Below are 23,066 nucleotides of genomic sequence, written 5' to 3'. Positions count from 1 at the left end.
TGGTGACAATTTCTCTTTGTCCAGTGCAACAATTATGCACCAGCAGGAATTGCATCCATCTGTGCTCTAACACTTGGGGCCGCCTCATCCAACTTATCTACAGAGAGAATCCTCTTGTATCAATCCACAACAGAAGCAGCCATCAGGTCAAGAGGGTCCTTGTTTTGTAGCAGCATGTGACAGTGTACATGGAAAGTCTTTCCATCACTACCATAGTGGATTTACAGAGCACTAACTAACAAGTCCATCAGCCATGGGGCAATGCTAAAATACATTCCTGAAATACATAATACATAAAAGAAAGATATTTTTATTACAAACCTCTCCACCTATAAGAGTTTTCTTTTCATGGTTCTGTGCCTATATTTAAGTTAGGGGTTAAATAAAAATCTGAGAGTCTGACTTCTAATTCCTAACTTGATTCCATATTTTCAATGCACTGATTACATGAAATATGGTATGAAAACAGTACCAAGCACAAGGATGGAATTACCAAAAACACAAGTCTGCTTTCTAATTTTATAGAGAGAAATCTCATTAATCATCACACATTGTATAAAATAATAAGTGTCCTGTAATAACATGTAATAATATATAATGACAAGTAATATTCAGTGTTATGGTTTTCTCCATGATTTCTAAGGTCATGGCTGAAAAACCCAAAAGGAAGTTTGAGTGCAATTTGCTTCCCCTCTTGCAGTAATATTATTAGACACACTTTGAACACCAATTTCATGAGTTCTGCAAATTAAACCAAATTTAGTCCCTAGTTCAAACCAAGTTAATACAAGTCTTACAGGGCAGGAAGTGAGTAGGGTGAAGAAAGTATCTGAAACCAGTTGAATTTCAGAATCCTTTCATCACTGCAGTGATGATTCTGATGTATCAATTTCTACCTGGGAGGGAGATTCAGTAGCCTCGTTAACTATTCTCAGAGGCATCAGTGCTGTTGTAGACAAAAAGACTCAAAATGCCTGTCATCTTTAAATGGCATATTCAAATGTTAGAAAAAATATAATTATTGCTTTATATAAAGTGGCTATGTCACCATATCTCAATATAAATGAAAGTATAAGAGAAGACCCAAAGAAGTGAAATTTAGATTATTATAGAATTATAGGGATTTCTAAATTAAGATATATGTAAAAAATTAGAAATCTTTGGTTTGGCAGATAAAGCCAAAGGGATGATATGATTAAAGTCCCTAAAACAAATAATAAATGTGATTGTTCTGGAAAATGGAACTTATGCCCTCTCCCCCGCCCCCACCAAATACTGGCTATGTCCAAAACGAGTGTTATTCCCAGTTACTGATGTTATGTTGATTATAAGACATACTCTGAAAATATCTCTTGGTTCCCTAAATACAGTCATTCTCTATTCTCATTTTCCTCTATACAATTCAAGATGGTGGTTGGGTATAATCATCCAAGCCTATGTTTACTACACAGCCAGGCCGGTTTCATTTTCCTGAGACATAGTCATCTACTTTCTCATTTGTGAGTTTTTCTTCAGCTATCCTAGCACCCTAACACTACAACTTAAGGATGATGAACTTCCCTTTCTTTAATCACATAGAAATTTTCTAAAACTTTCTTCCCTTTCTTTGTACCATTGCCTTGTATAAAGGTTAAATTCCCCCTTCTTCATTCCAACTTTCTTCTTCCCTTTTTTAAAAAAAAATATATTATTTACTTTGAGAGATAAAGCACAAGGGGGGGTGGGGGGTACAGAGAGCGAGAGAGAGAGAATCCCAAGCATCCTCCTCACTGTCAGTGAGCCCGATGTGAGGCTCAAACTCACCAACCACAAGATCATGACCTGAGCCAAAGTCAGACGCTTAACCAACTGAACCACCCAGGCACCCCTCCTTCTTCTCTTCTTGACAAACTTGTTGAAAGAATAGTTTATATAGGTTATACCTACCAATTTCATTTCTACAACCTCACCCATACCCTAATCCACTGTTATCTGCTTAATTTCTCCAATATACCCTTGAAATGTTATACATTATGGTCATTAGTGACCTAATTACCAACTCTAATACCTATATTCAGATCATCCCCTTTCTTCTTGAAACTATATATGTTTCCAGAATAAGATTCTTGCCTGAATTTTCAATTATACTTTTGACTGTTTTCTCATGTTCTGAGTCCTCTTCTCTTCCTACTCTTATAAGTTCCCATATACATGCACTTTACTTTCAGATCTTTATGTCCTAGTCCTGCCTTTCTTCTAAATGTAGAATTACATTTTGGGAGGGTGGCTGGGTGGCTCAGGTTCAGCATCCAACTCTTGATTTAAGCTCCAGTCATGATCTCATGGTCATGAGATTGAGCCCCACATGGGGTTCCGCACTGGGCATGGAGCCTGCTTAGGATTCTCTCTTTCCCTCTCTCTCAGTCTCTCCCCTGTTCGCATGCTCACACTCTCTCTCAAAAAATATACATGTATATATGAATCTAGAATTATATTTTTTTAATTCTTTCACAGTATTTATTATCCTGCATTGTAATTGTCTATTTACAATCTGTGATGTTCAATATACTTTAATTCCCTGAAAGCAGAAACCATATCTTCCTTTCTCCCCTCTGGTTTTTCTTCCTTCATCATCCAACAGGTCTTCAAAGTAAGTCAGCCTGTGTGCAGGTAAGTTTTATAAGAGGAGGACATCTGACCAAACACTGGAAGTAAGTAAAAGAATGAGGTTTATGGATATCCGGAGAAGAGCATTCCAGGCAGAGGGAATAGCCAATGTGAAAGACCTAAGTTATGACTGTGCCTGGTGTGTTCATAGCACACCACAGAAACCAGTGTGTGCCTAGAGTAGAGTAGTTGGGTAGGAGATAAAGTCAGAGAACTAACAGATGGTAAAAGTCTTACAGGGCTGCACAAGGACTTTGGATCTTTCTCTGAGTGAAAGTGGGAGCCACTGAGAGCCTTGAGGCATAGAAGTACCATAATCTGACTTGTGTGCCTGTGTATCTGTGTGTTTTTAAATCATTCTGGTGCTATATCAAATATGCTACATCAAGGTGCTACATCAAGACTGTAGGGAGACAAGAATGGCAGTAAGGAGATTAGTTTGCAGGTTTTGCAATAGTCTAGATAAGAAATGATGGTGCTCTGATGGAGATGGGAGTAATGATGGTGACAATAAGTGGACAGATTCAGATTATGTTTTGAAAATAGAGTTAACTGGATTTTTCTGACAAATAAAAAGAAAGGGATCAAGGATGAGACAGAAGTGTTTGCCCAGAGAACTCTAAGGATGGAGTTTCCATTACCTGAGATGGTTTCAAGGAAGGGAATATAATAATCAGATTGTTGTAAGATGGGTCACTATGGAAGCTAGATAGGGCTGCTTTGAGGGAGAAAGACTGGGGTTAGGTTGTGACAAATTATTAAGTTATTGTAGTAGGCTAGGAAAGAGATAATTAGAGTTTATTTATTTTTGGGAGAGAGAGAAAGAAGGAGGGGCAGAGAGAGAGAGACAGAATCCCAACCACATCCCCACTATCGGTGCAGAGACTGACATGGGGCTTGATCCCATGAATCATGGGATCACGACCTGAGTCGAGATCAAGAGCCAGATGCTTAACTGACTGAGCCACCCAAGCACCCTTAGGAAAGAGATAATTAGAGTCTGCCTTAGAGCAAAGATAGCTGAGATCAGATGATAGAACAGATTCAAGTAATATTGGAGGAAAACTATTTTCTTTTTTTTAAATTTTTTTTAATGTTTATTTATTTTTGAGACAGAGAGAGACAGAGCATGAACAGGGGAGGGGCAGAGAGAGAGGGAGACACAGAATCCAAAATAGGCTCCAGGCTCTGAGCTGTCAGCACAGAGCCTGACGCAGGGCTCGAACTCACGGACAGTGAGATCATGACCTGAGCCCAAGTCAGATGCTCAACCGACCAAGCCACCCAGGCGCCCCAAAAACTATTTTCTATATTTATAGATAACTATAGCAAAAAGGAGTCATGTTGAAGGATATACACTTGAAATTTTAATTTGGAAAAAATAAAAACAAAAATCGAACTCAATAGAATTTGTAAATTCTGTCTACATGAGAGTTCAGTGATACATATCCTTTTTTGTATGCTGGCTTAGAACCATTTTGCTTGGCTAGTTAATTTTTCTTTTCTAAGAACTTCTAACATATATTTGCTGAAAAATTATCCCCCAAGGAAAATGATAAAAGGAAAAATTTAATTAAAATGACAGCAATCATCACCAAATATTCATTGAGAATCCACAATATTTCAAAATAGTGATTTATGAATTCCAGGGAATACAATAAAATGTATCTTACCTCTACTTTTTAAAGTAAGCTTTTCATTCAAGTATAATATCCATAAAGATAAGAATACAAATCGTAAATATACAACTCAATGAAGTTTTACAATGTGAACATATCCATGTAACCAGCACCCGGGTGTTGATTACATGACCAGCTCCCAAAACTCCCTCTAGTTCCCTCTGGTCATTATACATCCCTGAGGGTAGTCAGTCTCCTGATTTCCATTCCCATGAAAGCGTTTTGCCAGTTTTCAAGCTTTGTGTAAATAAAATAATACAGGTAGTACTCTATGTATCTGGCTTCTTTCACTTGACATTTTGTTTGTGAGATTCAGTCATATTATTCAATGTATTCCATTCATTTTCATTCCTTTATATATTTCAATTGGTTGAAATTCACATAATTAATTTAAGCATTATACTGTTGGTGGACATTTGTGTTATTCTCAATTTTTAGCTATTATGAATAGAACTGCTAGGAACATTCTTGTAGTGTCCTTATTTCTATATCTAGATATCTATAGATATCTATATCTATGTATCTATATCTCTGTATCTCTAGATAAAGAGATATAGGTGTAAGTCTGCTGGGTTTATACTGAAAGTAGAATTCCTAGGTTATAATTTCTATGTCTATTCAACTTTGATAGATACTGCCAAACAATTTTCCAGAATGTTTGTTACATTGCCTTTATTTTTTCTGTTTAAATGTTTAGAAAATGCTCTGTTCTAGAACTGGTTTGACCTTTTCAGGAAATAATTTGACCATACACCAAAAATTTTGTTATTGTAAGCTGTGTATCTGAGTAGGTTACAAAAGATTCTGACTACATAGGAAACTATTTTAGAAATTTAGTTCACACAAGATATAGTAAGGGAAATAAAAAAGTTAAGGAAAAGACAAATAATATGCAGTAATAATTATAATGGTTAAGTTTGTTTTGAGCAGCTACTGGCTTCCCACATGAAGGAAACAAGATGTTCCTACAGAAGAGAGATGCAGCTTCTTTTCCCCAAATGCCCCACCATGGGTGCCCTTGTGTCTCATTGGGCCAAATGCCTATCTCTGAATTGAGCCAAATGTCTAGCCATTCTGAAGGCTGGAATGAGGCCAAGTTACCAACTGGAGTAGCTATGTTATGTTTAACATGCTGTTTAGTGCCATATCCTCAGATCTCAATACAATATCTGGCATAGAGTAGGTGCTGAGTATATATTTGTCAAATGGATACATAAACAAATGATTAATAGAAGTAACTGCTAGGAAACATCTGATTGGGAAAGATGAGCCTGAAGATTTATGCTACTGACCTAATCACACCATAAAACTGTACTCTGTCTCTTTGTTCTTTAGTTACATGTGTGACCTGGAATCAGCTGGGTCATCCTGCCCTTCAGGCTTCAAATGAGTTGGCTCAAACCACCATCACCTATGTCCAGGGAAAGCCAATGTTTACACAAATCCCTCCTGAGAATCTTGGAAGAATTTCCACTTTTGCTCATCACTGATGGTTTCATACTCTCAAATCCTTTGCATTAGTTCATCTTGTGAATTATCTTGCCATATTCTGTATGCTCTCCTTTTCCTATACTGTGTGGTCTTGTACTGAACACCAACTCGATTCCTTCAAAATATCACCAATGCAGTACAGTATGTGCAGCAAAGTTTTAAGAAGGTTTAGAATAGTAGAGGAAGCTTATATCCTTGAACCACAGACAACTCCCAACTGACTAGTGGACTGTTTTGTTTTAAAATGTCTCTCAGACATACTATCACTAGGAATCTCACTAGTTACTCTTTCTCAGTAGATACTTTTCTCCATGAATTCCAAGCTTCTGACTAATTGCTCAGTCTTCCTTTCCTTGACCCGTCTTCTCTTCTTTCAAATGCCTGTTAACTTTATATGCAAAAAGTTTTAATTTTCTGGATTTATCTATTCTACAGCTCTCCATCTCCCACCTTCCATTCTTTCTAGCCTAGCATAGATCTGTTATACAATAGTCAGAACAATTAAATCTCCTAGCATCCCTCATGCTTGAATTAAAACACAACTCCCTTGCCAGCACTACCAAGCCTTACATGCTCTGACCCCTCTTACCTCTCACACTTCATTGCCTTCTACTCTCCTTCTTACTATGTTCCACTGCCCCGGTTTGCTTGTTATTCCTTGAGGATGTTAAGTTCATTCTGCTCTAGGGCTGTTATCCTTGATGCTTCCTTCAGCTTAGATCTTTACAGTTCTGTAACTCATCCATCATCCAGGAATGAGTTGACTCAAACCACTGCTCAAATGCTACTTCCTCAAGAGGCCTTTGCTGAATTACCTATATAAAGTAGCAACCTCCTTCCCCCCATTTTCTCTAAAGCCCTTACCATTATTTGTAATCATTAAAAAAATCAATTTATTATATGTATGTATATATATGTCTCCTCCAACTATGTGGATGTATGTATATATGTGTCTCCTCCAACAATGTGCCATGAGGATAGAGAATTTCCTGCCTTGTTTACTTGTATATCTCAGGGCCTAAAAATGTACATCCAGGCATTCCATACATATTTGTTGAATAAAGGAATGAATGAGTAAAAGAATACCTTTATGTCACTTTCTCCTTACTGAACTTACAGTTGGACTTCAACTTGTAAATCTGAAGAGATCAATTATTTGACTGACAATAATATGATTGGCTGACAACAACAAAAATAAAAAGAACAATGGTGGAGACATGCTTCTTGACTTCAGACTATATTACAAAGCTATAATAATCAAAATGGTATGGTATTGGCACAAAAACAGACACATAGCTTGATGGAACAGAATAAAGAGCCCAGAAATAAACCCATGCTTATATGGTCAATTAATTTAATAACAAAGGAGGCAAGAATATACAATGATGAAAGGACAATCTCTTCAACAAATGGTGTCGGAAAAAACTAGACAGCCACGTGCAAAAGAATGAAACTAGACCACTGTCTTGCATCATACACAAAAATAAACTCAATATGGATTAAAGACTGGAACAGAAGACCTGTAACCATAAAACTTTAAGAGGAAAACATGGCAGTGGCCCCTTAACATCAACCTTGGCAAGGATTGTTTGGATTTGATGCAAAGAGCAAAAACAGCAAAACAAAAATAAACAAGTGGGACTACATCAAACTAAAAGGCTTCTGTACAGCACAGGAAACCATCAACAAAATGAAAAGACAACCTACTGAATGGGAAAAAAACATTTGCAAATCCTATATCTGATAAAGAGTTAGTATCTAAAATATATAAGAAACTCATACAATTCAATAGGAAAAAAATCTGATTAAAAAATGGGCAGAGGATCTTGAATAGATATTTTCCAAAGAAGACATACAGGTGGTCAACAGCAGGTACATAAAGAGGTCCTCAACATCACTAATCATCAGGGAAATGCAAATCAAAACCACACTGAGATATCACCTCATACATCTTTAGAATGACTATTATCAAAAAGATAAGAAATAACAAGTGTTGGTGAGGATGTGGAGAAAAGGAAATACCTGTGCATTTTGGTGGGAATGTAACCTGGTACAGCCACTATGAAATCAGTATGTAGTTTCCTAAAAAATTAAAAATAGAACTAGCATATGATCCAGTTATTCCAAGTCTGGGCATTTATTCAAAGGAAATGAAAACACTAAAGTATATGGAAGCAACCTAAGTGTCTATTGATAGATGGATTTTAAAATGTGATATTATACACAATGGAATACTACGTGGCAATGAGAAAAAATGAAATATGGCCTTTTGTAGCAACGTGGATGGAACTGGAGAGTGTGATGCTAAGTGAAATAAGCCATACAGAGAAAGACAGATACCATATGGTTTCACTCTTATGTGGATCCTGAGAAACTTAACAGGAACCCATGGGGGAGGGGAAGGAAAAAAAAAAAAAAAGGACGTTAGAGTGGGAGAGAGCCAAAGCATAAGAGACTGTTAAAAACTGAGAACAAACTGAGGGTTGATGGGGGGTGGGAGGGAGGGGCGGGTGGGTGATGGGTATTGAGGAGGGCACCTTTTGGGATGAGCACTGGGTGTTGTATGGAAACCAATTTTGTCAATAAACTTCATATAAAAAAAATAAATAAAAATAAAAAAAAAATAAAAAAATATTATGTGATATTATATATATTTACAAAGGAATATTATCTAGCCATTAAAAAAAAGAAGAAGAAAATATTGCCCTTTGTGACAACATGCATGAACCCTAAGGGTATTATGATAAGGCAGAAAAGACAAATACCATGTAATCTCATTTATATATGGAATCTAAAAACAAAACAAACAAAACACCAAGTTCATAGACATAGAAAACAGATTAGTGTTTGCCAAAGGTAGGGGGTGGGAGGTGGGTGAAATGGGTTCAGTTATAAAATAAGTAAGTCATGGGGATGTAACATACAACATGGTGACTACAGTTAATAACGCTGTATTATATATTTGAAAGTTTCTAAGAGAGAAAATCTTAAAAATCCTTACCACAAGAAAAATAATTTGTAATTATGCAGAGTAATGGATGTTAACTAGACTTACTGTAGTGATCACTTTGCAATGTGTATAAATGTTGAATCATTGTATCATACACCTTAAACTTGTATAATGTCAATTATAATGTCAATTATATCTCAATTTAAAAGAAAAGGACTTTAGAGAATGTTACTAGCAGACCTGTTATAAAAAATGCTAAAGAAAGTTTTTCAGGCAAAATTTTTCAGGAAATTATGTCAGATGATAATTTGGATCTACACACACAAAAAATGAAGAGCTCTGCAAACAGTAAACATGAATAAATAGAAAACATTTCTTCTTACTTTGGACTTTATTAACAGATATTTGGCTAACGCAAAAATGATAACAATGAATTTTCAAGTTTATAGTGCATTTGGCCCTTGAACAACATGGGTTTGAACTGCACAGGTCTACTTTTCTAGACTTTTTAGATGAACACAGGACAGTACTGTAAATGTATCTTCTTGATGGTTTTCTTTTTTTTTTAAGTTTACATATTTACTTTGAGAAAGACAGAGAGAGAGAGAGAAAGCATGGGTGCAAGTGGGGGAGGGGCAGAGACAGAGGAAGAGAGAGAATCCCAAGCAGGTTCCACACTGTCAGCTCAGAGCCTGACACCAAGCTGCATCTCATGAACTGCAAGATCATGTCCTGAGCTGAGATCAAGAGTCGGACCCTTAACTGACAGAGCTACCCAGGTGCCCCTCTTTATGATTTTCTTAATGACATTTTCATTTTCTAGCCTACTTTATAGCAAGAATACAGTATATAATACATAGAGCATACAAACTATGTGTTGTTGATTATTTATACTATCAGTAAGGCTTCCAGTTGACAGTAGACTATTAGAAGTTAAGCTGAGGTGACCAAAAATTATACATGAAGTTTGGACTATGCCTCTAATCCCACATTGTTCAAGGGTCAACTATATATGTAAAAGTAAAATGTATGACAACAATAGCAACCTTCTGGTGGTTACTGATCCTAGGACTGACCACCACCCTCTCACAGGTCTTGTTAACCTTCCTGCCATTGCTCTGTGTAATGCAGTCTCTCCTCTGCACTACATGGACACCGGCATCCCTTTTAACAACAAAGGAGCTCCCTCAGTGGGTCTGATGTGGTGGATGCTGGCTCGGAAGTTCTGTGTATGCATGGCACGCACCACATTCCATGAACACCCATAGGAGGTCACCCTTAATCTCTACCTGTACAGAAATCCTGAAGAGATTAAAAGGAAGAGCTTGTCACTGCTTCAAAGGCCGTGACCAAGAAGGAATTTCAAGGTGAATGGACAGCTCCAGCTCCTAAGTTCACTGCTAATCAACCTGAAGTCTTGGACTGGTCTGAAGGCATTACAGGTGCCCTCTGGGTCTATTCAGCAGTTCCCTACTGAGGACTGGAGCACTTAGCCTGCCACTGAAGACTGGTCTGCAGCTCCCACTACTCAGGCCACTGAATTGATAGGAATAATCACTGAGTGGCCTTAAGCTGCTTTTCCACAAAGGCAAACAAAATGGAAACAAGGTTGATGGAAAATAAACAATTTCTAAAAAACAAAAGAAAGAAAGAAAGAAAGAAAGAAAGAAAGAAAGAAAGAAAGAAAAAGAAAGAAAGAAAGGAAGGAAAAGAAAAGAAAAAGAAAGATGGAATGGCTATATTAATATCCTAAAAATAGATTTTAGAGCGAAGAATAATACCAGGAATGAAGAAGGTAATTTCACAATGAGGGATAAATTTACCAAGAGGACATAACAATACTAAAGATATATGCACTTAAAAAGATGGCTTCAAAGTACTGAAAGAATATAATACATATGAAACAAAACTGATATAACTGAAGGAGAAATAAAAAAAATCCAAAATTATAGTTGGAGAGTTCAACAGCTCTCTTTCAATAGTTGAGAGAACAAGTAAACAGAAAATTAAAAAAATGTAAAAGATGTAACTACCAAAATTTTTACCTAATTGACATTTACAAAACACTCTACCCAACAACAGCAGAAAATTACATATTCTTTTCAAGTGCACAACACTTGAAAGTCACCAAGAAAGGATATATTCTGGGTCAGAAAATAAGTCTCATAATTTTAAATCAATTAAAATCATAAAAAGTGTGTTCTTTGACCACAATGATATTGTATTTAAAAGCAATAATAGACAGCTCTATGGAAAATCTACAAAGACTTGGAAATCAATCAAAACACTTCAAACAAACCATGGGTCAATGAAGAATTCACAGATGAAATTGGAAAATATCCTGAAGTTAATAAAAACAAAAAATACAATATACCCAAGGTTGTGGGATGAACTAACACAGTGCTTGAAGGTTAATTTAAAGCATTAGCTACTTGCTTAGAAAAGAGTAAAGATTTCAAATAAATAATCTAAGTGTCTACATTAAGAAACTAGAAAAAGAGTAAATTAAACACCAAGTTAACAAAAGAAAAGAAAGATCTGACCAGATATCAATGATATATAAAACAGTAAAACAATACAGAAAATCAACAAAAACAAAACAAAAACTCATTCTTTGAAATTATTAATAAAATTGATAAAACTCTCACCCAGGTGTTGGTAAATTATGGCCAATGGATGAAGTCCAGTCTGTAACCTGATTTTGTATATCTGCAAGCTACAAATACTTTTTACATTAAAAAACATTTTTGTAATGTTTATTTGCTTTTGAGAGAGAGAGAGCAAGTGCACAAGCTGGGGAGGAACAGAGAGAGAGGGAGACAGAGAATCTGAAGTGGGCTTTGCGCTGACAGCAGAGTCCGATGTGGGGCTCAAACCCACAACCCGTGAGATCATGACCTGAGCCGAAGTCAGATGCTTAGCTGACTGAGCCACCCAGACGCCCCCGTTTCACATTTTAAAAAGATTTTTACATTTTAATAGGAGGAAGGGGTGGAGGGTGGCAATAAGAAGGAAGAAGAAGCCTAAAGTAGTTAATATATGACATTATAGAGAAAGAAGTTTGCCAGTCTCTAATCTAGCCAGACAGACACATTACTACAGTTCCTACTGACATTAAATAGATAACTGGAAATATTATTGTCTGCCAATAAATTCAGCAATTTAGAATTAGTATTATTTCTTCCTTAAATGCTTAGCAGAATTAACTATTGAAGCTGGATATAAAGTTCTCTTCATGGGAAGATTTTTTTTTTTTTAACTACACATTCAATGTCTTTCATACATACTCAGATTTTAAGTTTATTTGAAAATTTTTCAAAAGACACAAACTATTAAAACTTACCCAAAAAACAAAAAGGAAGTAAATCATCTGAATATCTATTAAAGATACTGAATTTGTAGTTAAAAAAAATCTCCCCACAAGGAGAACTTTATGTCCAGCTTCAATAGTTAATTCTACTAAACATTTAAGGAAGAAATAATACTAATTCCATATAAACTCCTAGGAAATAGAAGAGGATAGAATTCCCTTTAACTCATTTATAAGGCCAGTACTGACCTGATCCAATACTAAAGATACTATAAGGAAAAAAAAATCACAGGATATTAAAATAAATGTACCAAGTCTAAGTGTTAGTCCTTTCAAGAATTCAAGGTTTGTTTAATGTTTGAGACTCAATTAGTGTGAATTTAGTGAATTAACAGACTACAATGAAGGATCAGTAGAGGAGGATATGGCAAGTTGCTCAGTGGGCATGAAGTTAGTTATACAAGATGAGTAAGTTTCAGAGATCTGCTATAGAGCATGGTACCTATTGTTAATAATAAGGTATGGTACACTTAAAAAAAATTTAAGAGAGTAGATCTCATGTTAACTGTTCTCACCACAAAATGAAGAGACACAAGAAAACTTTTGGAGGTAATGAATATGTTTATTACCTCGATTGTGATGATGGTAACACAAGTGTATACATATGTCCAAACTCATAAAATTGCATATATTAATTATGTGCAGTTTTCTGTATATCAACTATACATCAATAAAGCTGTTAAGAAAAAGGATATATTACATAGTCCTCTCAAGAGGCACATACACACAAAACTTGGGAAATTTAATACCCATTTTTGATTAAAAACTTTCAGTAATTTAGAAATAAAAGAAAACTCCCTTAACCTAATAAGGGATCTATATAAAAAAACATGCAGCTAATAGCGTAAGGATAGACATATATTGCTTCTATTGCATAGAGAGCCCATAAGGATATCCACACATACATCATCAATTGATTTTCATGATCTGAGATAAAACAATCAGGAAAGAGGAGTCTTTCCAATAAATGATGCTGGAAAACAATAGACATCCACATACAAAACAATGAACACATTCCATATTTTATGTCATCTATAAAACTTAATTATAAATGTATCATAAACCAATAAGTAAGCACTAATATTATAAAACTTCTGGGAGAAAATACAAAAGAAAATCATTGCCATCTTGAGTAAGTCAAAAATTTCTTAAATATGACACTGAAAGAATGAGCCATAAAAAAAATTTAAAAGCCTAAATTGCAAATTTAGACTTCTAAATTTAAGAAGTCAGACACGAAGCCTCTCTACTGTATGATTTCATTATAACAGCCTAGAAAAGGCAACATTTAGTGACAAAAGCAGATCAGTGTCTTACAGGAGCTGGGGCTGGGGGAAGAATAATGAGTGTAAACGGGAGTGTTTTTGAGGTGATAAAGTTCTATAACCTGATTGCAATGATGATAACACAATTGTATACATTTGTCAAATGGGAGGTACAGGCTTCCAGGTATGGAATGAATAAGTCATGGGGATGAAGCACAACATAAGGAATATAGTCAATTGTATCATAATAGCGTGGTATGGTGACAGATGGTAGCTACACTGGTGAGCACAGCATAATGCACAGAGTTGTTGAATCGCTATGTTGTACACATGAAACTATTGTCACATTGTGTGTCAAATATATAGCAATTAAAGAAATGTAAGGCAAAAGTATTGAAATGTATACTTAAAAAAGATTAATTTTCTTGCATCTAAATACAGACAATTCTTTTTAAAAAGATAATTCTAAGATACTTTAATAAAATAAGAATATAGAAAAGTATATTAGTATTTCTTGGATACCTCTAAAATTTTGTAAACCTTGAAAACTATAATCTGACCTCAGGTTCTACCTTTTGAGTTCCAAGTAAAGCCATTTGTTTTGTTTGCTTTGTTAGAATGAAATATGGAATTAAAGAAATATCATGGGGGAAGAGAAAACAATTATTGAGCCATTCACACAATGAACATCCATTTCATAGGAAAGAAAATAAGCTCAGACCATAAAAAAAGAAGGAAATCCAGCCATTTGCAACAAATGGATGGACCTTGAGGATGTTATGCTAAGTGAGATAAGTAAGACAAAGAAAGACAAGTACCATATGATCTCACATGTGGAATCTAAAGAAATCAAACTCATAGGAACAGAGATCAGATTAGTGGTTGCCAGAGTTGGGGAGTAGGATTGGTGAATGTGGTCAAAAGTACAAACTTCCAGTTATAAAATAAATAAGTCCTGGGGATGTGTAATGTGTAACATGGTGACTCTAGTTAACAATACTGTATTACATATTTGAAAGTTGCTGAGGGAGTAGATCTTAAAAGTTGTCATCATAGAAAAACAATTTTGTAACCATGTGAAGTGATGGGTATTAACTAAACTTACTGTGATCATTTTGCAATATATAAATATATCAAATAATTATGTTGCACACCTAGACCTTATACAATGCTATGTATGTCAATTATACCTCAATAAAACTGGAAGGGGAAAAAAAAGAAAACAGTCTCAGAGAATTTAAGCCACTTTTGTGGGAAAGCCAAACTGAAGGTAGCAGAGGTGATAATATGGCTCAGCCTAAGGTTTCTAGAACTGAGCTGGTGTTCTTTCTCTTCATCATGCTGTCTTCACATGACCAAGACGTCCAAAAAAGAAGATGAGGCAATAATAACGTTCAAAACTGAGTTTTCTTTATTTGAGGGCTTAGGTGGGGGGAACGAAATACTTTAAGCACACAAGCAATGTAGGACATTAAAATCAGACAGAATTGGAGTAAGACCTCTCGTCAGTAATTTACCTACAGACAACCTTCAGAGAGGTAAATCTCTCTAGAAGTCAGTTCCTCTCCTGAAATAACAATGTATTTCTTGCAAGGATATTATGATGCTTAGAGGTATGATATGTATAGCTTAGTGTACCGTCTTAACAAGTAGTTAAGTCTACTGTATAGTTTTGCACACTTAGTGAAATGGAAGTGTTCTCTGTTAAAATAAATTTAAGGAAGTTAGTTAAATAGTTTTCTTCACATCAACATTTCTTAGACCCTTCAATATACATTTTTAACCTCCAAGAAGGGAAACATGCATAAATTATTTCTTGTATTTTCTCATACTAAATCATGTTTCCACCCTACACGAATTTCAAGACTCTGCCTTTTAAAAAGGCACATGTCTTTCCTAATTTGTTGTCCAATGTTTTCTGGCCTGTTCCTCTTGAGCATTTAAACAAGTAAAGCATGGGCTTTATGGTCAAATTTCTGCCACATCACTTCCTAGCCACATAACCTGGACCCAGTATAATGCTCAGTTTCCTCATCTGTAAAATGAAGATAATAGCCTAACGTAAAGGGCCACTGTAGAGATTAAATGAGTTCATAAATGTTAAGCATTTGGCACAGTGCCCAGCACATCATAAGTACTCAATAATTGTTAGTTATCACCCACCTTTGGTGTCTGGAGTTAGGAAGAAGGCTGCAGTTCAAAGTAGCCACAAAGAGAAATTGAACTGATTAGTGCTGCTCAAATAAGCAATGACTCTTCCCCTGAATACGTAGGTATCTGCTGGCTGACCGCACTCCACTTGTTGCATGCTCAGGGTGTGCCTGGACAGGAGACCCAGAACATTCACAACTACCTTAGGTATGAAGAAAAAATTTTATGCCTGTGGGGCTACCTGGCTACCTTCTAGCCAGGATGTGACCTCCATGATCTCTGTGATGACATGATATTATTGGATAGAGTTTGCTTTCTAGTTAACTGGAAGGAGTGCAGAGGAGGGCAACCAAGTTAATAAAAGGTTTGGAAATGAAACCCTATGAGAGCAGATGAAAAACCTGGGCATGTTCAGTCTAGAGAACAGGCAAATCAGCGCATAGGTTCACCATGTCATGGAGAAGACAGATTCATTATTCTCGGCTATGGATGAGGTTACCACAGATGACATGGGGTTTAGATTTGCCCTGAAACATTTTGGAGAAAATTAATACACTTCACAATGAAGTATAAGACAATATAGGGGATGCCTAGGATGACTATTAAATTATTTTCAAGAGGAATGTGTTTAGGACCACAGTAATTGACCAACTGGTCTCTTGGAGTAAATCAAAGACAAAGAAACCAACCAAACAAGAATGGAAAAGATTGTCTAGATGTAGTAGGCAAGTTTCTTTGGTTGTAAACAACACTTCAACTGGCCAATTTTTTTGCAGAAGAGGATTTTAATAGGACATGAGTTTCTCAAAGTACTGAGTTTGAAAGAAGATAGCAATTGAGGCAGCTCTTAGAGGTCCAGACAGCAGGAATCAATGAACAATCTCCTCAGATGTCAGTAAATTCAAGATTCAAAGTCCCAAAGAAAATGTGGTTGGCTTAGTCCAGTGATATGTCCACCCTTTGCTTACACTAGAACAGAGACTTTGATTGACAATTATACCAAAAGACAGATAAGAAAATTTGTTACCAAAAGAAGGTAAAATAAATGCTAGGTAGAAAAACAAAACAAAAAAAGCCTATTCCATTCTGTGAATTCATATGAAATGTTATAACTATCATTTATTGAGTACTTAATATAAAATGTGAGAACAATGAGTCTTAGAGGGGTTTTAAAAGGAACTCATGTAGGGTCACAGAGCTAATAATCAGTGGAGAAGAAACTCAAATTATAAATTAATACAACATGGTGCTTTCCTGTTCATCCTTTTCATAAGCTCTGTTATCACCGACACTCCTTAAAGCAACTTTAGCCCCAGTCACCAACAAAAAAGAGTCATTATGATCCTCTTTCATTCTAAGGCGTTATGATCCAACACAAGACTGAAAGCTCTTGTTCCTTATCATGTACCTGTCATTACCATACAGGCCCCAAATTTGGAGGACCTGGGAAGGGAAATCTGGGGGTCAATTCCCTTACAATTGGCAAGGTTTGGATTTGAGGATTTTAGAATAAAGGATTATTGGAAACAACCCTTCCAGCATCAGAACTCTCCTTATCCTCCTCAGGATCTTGAAAAGTACCTTGAAGCACCACATCAAGCTATCACACATAGACCAATTATTTCAAAAGGAGTGGTATAAAGCGAGGTTTCTCTCTATATTGTCCCATACAACCAGACTGTAACTCTCTGGTGGGTAGGAACCATGCTTCTTTATAGCCACTACAAACAGTGGGTATTTAATTATGTGGATAAAAACAAATATAGTGAAGATAGGATTATGATGACTTTGGCTTTACCAGTTTTAGAACTAGGTTAAACCTCCCACTTTTGTGGCCTATAATCTTAAAGGATCAGATTCTATGCAACCAAATCAGAGTTGTGAAAAGTTAAAAAAAAAAATCATTATGTATGTGGAGTCAAGAAATATTACAGTGTTATTGAACTTCAGCATTAGAAAGATTGAAAAAAGGAAAAGCTGTCCAGTCCAGTTTAATGGTTAGATCATAGCCTTTGGAATTAACCAGATCTGGGCTCAAATCCCAGCTCATCTACACCTTTTGCAAATGACCTTCTAAACTTCAGTTCCTTTGTTAGCAAATACAAGGGCTATCAATTTTGTAGAGAAGATTAAATGAGATTATGTGTGTAGAGCCCTTAGCTTGGTCCTTCCCATCAGTAAGGCTGAGCAAATATTAGTCATTATTTCAATACATCCATACGTATCTTTTTACTCCTACTACAATTGTGTGCCTGGGGCCTGGAGTAGGGTGGGCTGGACTTGATTTGAAAGTTACTGAATAGTCTTAGAGGTTTTAGGCTAAAATTCTTATACATAATATCATAATTTCTGAAACGACTTCATAGCTGCTCTAGTTAATATGTTATATATGCTTATTGTTGTCACTGAAAATTATGTCTAATAATTTTTCACTTTTTATATCTGAGCAATTTTATTGCAATGTAATTCAATATGCTTTTATTCATTATCTTTTCTAGGCCAAGCACTGTAATAGGAGCTAGAAATAAACCTTTAAGTTGCTGTGAATCCAGAAGTAACAATATGCTGCAAACAGCATGAAAAAAATATATCAAATAATAGAAGAAAAGTTACCCTGTAACTAAATTATGCAGAGATTAATAAAATGAAAAAAAAAAGACAACAGGTATGAAAAACAGTCCTAGAAAAATTTTTATATATTATGTTACAATATACACCAAATATATATAAGTTAAATTCCAGAAGAAAATACAGCAAATGGACAAAAAGCTAACATAAAAACCTGCAGAAGAACTTTGATCTGAACCACAGGAAGATTAGAATTTAGAATTTTGGATTTAAAAAGTTTGTAAAGTATGTGGCAACATTAATGAAATGACAACTGGGTCAATATTTTCAATTTCAAAGGAAAAGAAAAATTCCACAAGCCTCACGTAGGTAAATAAAAACCAGTTTCTTAGGAAAGGAAAACTTTCCAGTTATCATTGTCTTTATCCCAACATCAATAAATCCCTAAATTTGTACTCATCCCTACTGTTTCTAAATTATAAAATCAATAGCAAGACTATTCTTGGGGATATAAGGATCAAGAAAGACAAGAAATCGTTTATCCTTTCTGATATTTTTAATTGAAAATACATACTAGCTGACCTAGAGATTCATAAAAAGAACAAAGTCAAAAAATATTTAGTAAGCTTAATGTAAATGTCAAAAGTAAGCTTTGAAAGTATAAATAAATTATTCGATCATTATAAAAATCAGGCAGTAAGTCAACTGAGTAGGGAAAAAGAGGAAATCAAACAACGCTACATTTTTATTTTATGCAGGGACATTAATAGTTTTAAATAAAGAGTTTTTAAAAGATATAAAATATTAACACATGATGAGCTCGCATTCAAACCAAAGGAAAAAGGGATTACTCAACTTCTGGTTCAGACTACCAGCTAACTAGGGGCGCCTGGGTGGCTCAGTCTGTTAAGTGTCTGACTCTTGATTTTCACTCATGTCATGATCTCATGGTTGGGGAGATAGATCTCCTAAGTCCAGTTCTGCACAGACAGTGCAGAGCCTGCTTGGGATCTTCTCTCTCTCTCCCTCTTTCTCTGCCCCTCCCTTACTTGCATGCTCTTTCTCTCAAAAACAAACTTAAAAAAAAAAAAAGACTACCAGGTAACTAAAGAGAGAAAATATAAAGTCAAGTTACCACAACATACGGCAACCAAAATGAATCTCAGATAGACTAAAGATTAAAATGCAAAAAATAAAATAATTATACTGGAATGAAATCTAAGTGGCTATATGGTCTTAGGAGAGAAAAACTTTTCAATGCGTTATATCAAAGACCAAAATATAAATGAAAAGGCTGATAAGTGTGATTATAAAAATCTTTTTTATTTTTTTTTTTGTATTTAAAAGAAACTCCATGTAAAAAATTGAAAGACAATAAACCAGGGGAAATTATTTGCAGAGTAAATGCCAGAGGTTAGCGCATTTAACATATAGAAATTTTATTAATAAATAAGAAAATGACAAATATCTCAATTAAAACACACACACATTCACAAAGGGTATACTTGAGCAATGGACAAAAAGAAATACAAACACTTAGTAAATATAGAAAAAAAATTCCAATCTGATAATATTTAAAAGCACAGTAAATAAAAGTATGTTGACCTGTGCAAAGTGAAAACAATAAATGAGGAAATTTTAATGGTGTTTATCTTAAAAACTCAGGACACAAAACAGATACTCAGCAAATATGTGCTGAATATTTTTCCCCCAACACCTTTTATTTCTCAAATTCTTCTCTGAAAATAAGTGTCAATTTGACACTGTGCAGGACATGAAGATCAAAATATTGCTTCATTATTTCATTCTACTATTAATGGTTGGTTGCTTCTCTTCTTTGCTTGGTTCTCTTAACATGGAAAACCTATAATCACGTTGATACTTTAAAATATGATTCATTGCAACTCCATTGTAACTAAAACTGTACACCCTTAAAAGTCAATATAATTAGAAAATTAGTTTGTGGGTATAAGTTACACCTTTACAATTATGCCCTGACTTGACTGGTTTAGGACAACCCAAATTGTGTTATATGTCTGTGTGTTTTCCTTTTAAAAATTTCATTTGGTAAAGACAACTCAAAATGTTTTGCATATATTTTAATTCCCTTTTCAGGAAGAAGAGGGGGGGAAATGCCCATTCCAGACTCCACCCTGCCCCTGCAAGCCCCCAGGCCACGGTTGCAAAATTTGAAGAAATTTACCATCTTCACTTTGGATTAATCTCTAGCCAGATTAATTAATTCCTCCCTTGAAAGATCCCAGGAACTCCAGCCTAGCCTTGGTTCCTAGCCAATTGGAGGATACTGGGAAGGCAGGGTCAGAACCAAGATTAACCTAGTGAAACAGATATACTCTGATGTAGGCTCAGAAAAAAGTAGGCTCAGTTGTCCTTCGGATCACTTGAAAGTGACTAGGCTTCTCTAAAAATCCTATAAACCTAAGGCATCTGAATCTTGTGTATGCAAGACCCACTTATTTCTAGATTCAATACTCAGAGGATTGGATGAGATCATAATGCCTTTAGAAAGTGAAAGGAAGAGTTGAAGATTAGTAAATACGTTAGTTTTAGAATCAGCAGGAATGAAACGAGAAAACGTTCGAACAGACTCAGTGGGCAGCAAGTAAAAGTCTATTATAACAAACCTATGAATTTGACAAATAATTTCATGAAAGGGTAGTTTTATGATGATGGATATATTGCTGGAAATAATGTTCACAGAGAAACATTATTGGAGAAAAGGGAATCAATGTCAGGAATAAGTTGTAAATTAGGGGAAAAATAGTTGAAGGGAAAGAGAGATTTCAACTTCAGACAGCTCTCCCATTTTATTATTCCTAATGCCAGCCCCAGATCTTTCCTTTTCAGGCATGGGGGATGGAGGGAAGTGCAATGTTTTGTTTTGGTGGATTGTTTGAGATTTATTATTGTTGCTGTTGTTGTTGTTTTTGTTGTTATTTATTATTATTATTATTATTATTCTTTCCTTGTGGGGATGGTTAGAGGTTAGAATGTTTGATGTGGGAAAAGGGAAAGAAAGTTGAAAAGTTCTTACTAGCTAATGGCAGGATGTTAGGTCTGTTAAGCTGTATGTTGCAATAAGTTTTTTAGCCTTTCTCCCCAGTGCCAACTGTCAACAATTAGTTAACTGTATTATACAGACTGGCAGGCGCATGGAGGGAGACTAATAAAAATATTTTTTGAGTTTACTATGGAGAAAACATTCCAATTACTTTCCGAAAAGTACTGTTATCATAGACCAATGTCTGTCAGGTCATATAAACAGCTTTACTCTAAAGAACGTTTTCTTCTAAAGGAATCTATTGTCATGGAACTTTATTTATCTGCAAAACCAGAGACTTATCAGTGAAGAATATAAGAATGTGAAGCTTGTGATGTGTTATCCAGAAGAAATAATTAAAAAGATGTCTTCAGGGGTGCGTGGTGTCTCAATCAGTAGTGTCCGACTTTGGCTTAGGTCATGATCTCATGGTTAGTGAGTTCAAGCCTCCTGTAGGGCTCTGTGCTGACAGCTTGGAGCCTGGAGCCTGCTTTGAGTCCTGTGTCTCCCTCTCTGTGCCCCTTCCCCGCTCACACTCTGTCTCTCTCTCTTTCTCTCTCTTTTTCAAAAATAAACATTAAGAAGAAATTTTTTTAAAGATGTCTTCAAATGTATCTAAAAATAAGGTTAGTTTTAATAGAATAAAAGCAAATTGTACAAATCAATAATTTATAAGCATTTTTGTTTTTAATCACTTGAAACTATCTAAAGCTTGGAAGAAAAAAACAATTTTAAGACCTATGCTGATTTTATTAAATATTTATTCAGGCTTATAAAACATCTTTTGTATATAACACACACACACATACATCCAGTCTAATGGCTGTTCTTGAGGATTCAAGAATGTAAAAATTCCTATAAGTCATTTACCAAATAGTGGGATCAATATCAACTTCCTTTTTTAAATTAGTTTTTAAATGTTTTATGTTATTTTTTGAGAGACAGAGACAGAGCACGAGCAGGAGAGGGGCACAGAGAGAGAGGGAGACACAGAACCCGAAGCAGCCTCCAGGCTCTGAGCGGTCAGCATAGAGCCTGAGGTGGGGCTCGAACCCACGAATGCAAGATCATGACCTGAGCCAAAGTCAGATGCTCAACCGATTGAGCCACCCAGGTGCCCCACAGTTATCAGTTTTCTGATTTCTTTTCAGTTGGGTCTATTTTTTGTTCTTTTCTTTTTTCAGTAGTGCTGCTACCTGCTGAGGAATCCAAGATAGCCATTTCAGTAATGGAAAAAGCCTAACAGTGACATATCAATTAATAAATCTCAGGAGAATTTCCTCATTGTGCCTCAGAGGTATATTCCTTTACTCTAATATAATAAACCAATTGTACTGGACCACATCTACCCATTGGCTTTACTCAGTGGTTATAATGCTTTGACACAATAATTTTTATTAATTTAACATGTTTTGATCTTTGAGGCACTAAGGCAATAAGGCAATGGCAACTGAACATAAATTCCAATAAAAACATCTTTTAGTAAAGAAATCAAAGATAACAGTGTACTTCAATAGATAACACTATTCCATCCATAGAAAGGAAGAATTTCTGTTTTCTGAGGGATTTTTGAGGCACATTTCTTGTGGGTTAGCCACTAGAGGGCATCATGATGCTATACACTTTAAAAATACTTTGACTATTGATTACTCTTGAATTGATTACTCTCAAAACACTGTCCGTGCTCACACTTCTCATTTAAATGGATAAAATGCAGTGGTAAAAAAACAAACTCATCTTTCCTCCATTAAATCTTACGAACATTTGACAGAACTGGAGAAGAAACAAAGCTCTATATTCCCAAATCCAGTGGATTACAACTGAAAGAATTCATCTGAGAAAAGAGTGGATGTGGCCGACAGAAAATGGAACACTTCACTAGGAT

The 23,066-nt window shown here is 35.4% G+C and overlaps 1 non-coding gene and 1 pseudogene across 1 annotated transcript; one reads left to right on the top strand and one right to left on the bottom strand.

The window, feature by feature from the left end:
- The first annotated feature begins 9,791 nt into the window (after positions 1-9,791).
- LOC124529110 (40S ribosomal protein SA-like) lies at positions 9,792-10,337 on the top strand (annotated as a pseudogene).
- An 11,876-nt stretch (positions 10,338-22,213) lies between these two features.
- On the bottom strand, positions 22,214-22,297 carry TRNAQ-UUG (transfer RNA glutamine (anticodon UUG)). The gene has a single exon. It is a non-coding gene; the product is annotated as a tRNA-Gln (tRNA).
- Positions 22,298-23,066: the final 769 nt, after the last annotated feature.

Source organism: Lynx rufus, unplaced genomic scaffold (genome assembly GCF_022079265.1).
Source record: "Lynx rufus isolate CCGP_SWC_20201006 ecotype Redwood Valley unplaced genomic scaffold, mLynRuf1.p SCAF_6, whole genome shotgun sequence".
Taxonomy (NCBI): Eukaryota; Metazoa; Chordata; class Mammalia; order Carnivora; family Felidae; genus Lynx; species Lynx rufus.
The sequence above is the reverse complement of the archived record's forward strand: the minus strand, read 5'-3'. Positions and strand labels throughout refer to the sequence as shown.